Here is a 1,857-nt window from a genome sequence, read left to right as displayed (position 1 = left end):
AAAGAGAAGTTGTCATACCATTATATCTCTTTCTACATGCACATTTGAGCAGAGTTCCCTTTTCTAAACTTGAAGGATAGTTGCATGATTTTATTTTTCTTTTGACAAATGTTGTATTTATGTGGGTGATGACAGTTGTAAAAAGTTCACCTATGGATGCTCATCATTGTTCACGCCCAGGAACAAATTTAATACATCACTTTTACTTGTGCATTCTACAAGTGCTACTTTTTGGGATGGAGCCTTTTGTCCTATATATTAGTCTCCTCTCGATCACTTTTCCAGGTGAGATATACCTCTGTCTTTATTTAAATAATTTTAGCACCCAGTTTGCCTAACATTTTTGAATGTTCCCAAAACCTACTTCATTTTCTTCCCAAAATGGAAAGCTCCTAAAAAAATACATTTACATATATTCATTAATCATTGCAAAAACATTAAATAATGGTCTTTAAAAAGTCTCAAATTTAATATGTCCAGAACAGAATTCTTGATTTTTCCCCCAGAAAACTGTTCCTCTATCACTCTTTCCTGGTAAGTGGCACCAAAATCCACCCAAATTGGACAAGAAAACAAGGAATTATCCTGGATTCCTTGCTTTCCCTGTACCAGAACATTCAGTCCCTCTGTAAAATTTACTCAGCTCTACCTCCAACAAAATACATCCAGGGCCAGTTGCAACTCTGCCACTTTACTGATCACCCTAGTCAAGCCACCAACTCTCCTTCTCTAGACTTGTGCAATGGCCCTCCCAACAGACCTCACTTCTGCTGCCCTCCTCCTCTTGCAGGTCGTTTCCCACAAAAAATGAAATGACATTTAAAAAAATCCCAGTCACATCATGTCCCACCCTCTTAAAACCACCTGATCACTTCCTTTTGTACATAAAATGCAAACTCCTGACCCTAGCTACCTGTTCTGGATGATGCATACTGCTTCAGTCTTACTTGGAAAGCTAGTAACATTCCACTTTTGACTAGGCTGGCCTTCCTCTTCTTAACACACTTCATACTTGCTTCTGCCCCAGGACCTCTGCTTTGCTTTTAACCTGCCCAAAATGTCTTTTCCATACAGAGTCAGTTCCTTAGGTCACTCAGGTCTCATTCAATTAACAGCCCCTCAAAGAGAGATGTCCTGACCACTTCAGCTGTAGTGACCCATACAGTCTGTTCCTACTGCCTTACCCTGATTTACTTTCTACACAGTATTTAACACTAGCTCAAATGATCTTGCATATATTCTGTTTACCTTATGAAGAAGAGAACCTTGCATAAGAGCAGGGATTTTTCTGTCTTATTGATTGCTGTAGCCCTAGTACCAAAATAATGTCTGGCATGTCAACAAATTATTTGTGGAAAATAGCTACTGTTAACATTTTTCTATATACTCTTTCCCCCTTTCTAAAAAATTATAAATGTGGCCCAACTTTAAAAAAAATTTAGATTTCCAAAAACTTTGCAGAACAGTGCATATGATTCTTGTATAACCCTGAGCCCAGCTTCCCAAATGTTGACAACTTATTTATTCATAGTAGTGTTATTGAAACCAGAAAATGAACACTGATTTAATACTTTTTTACTATTAATTAACCTATAGATCTTATTCAAAATTTTCCAATTATTCCACTAATGTCCCTTTTCTATTCCAAAATCCAATGATTCCACATTTCATTTAATTGTATCTCTTTTATTTTCTCTAATTTTGGAAAGTTCCTCAATCTTTTTTGTCTTTCAGGAACTTGACAGTTTTGAGAGTACTGGTCAGTTTTTTAGCAGACTGTCTCACTATTGACATTTTCTCATGAATAAAATAAAGTTATATATTTTTCACAGATGTGATTTGCTTGGGTAAAGTTGT

This window comes from Mandrillus leucophaeus, unplaced genomic scaffold (assembly GCF_000951045.1).
Source record: "Mandrillus leucophaeus isolate KB7577 unplaced genomic scaffold, Mleu.le_1.0 Scaffold721, whole genome shotgun sequence".
Taxonomy (NCBI): Eukaryota; Metazoa; Chordata; class Mammalia; order Primates; family Cercopithecidae; genus Mandrillus; species Mandrillus leucophaeus.
Note: the sequence above shows the minus strand (reverse complement) of the source record.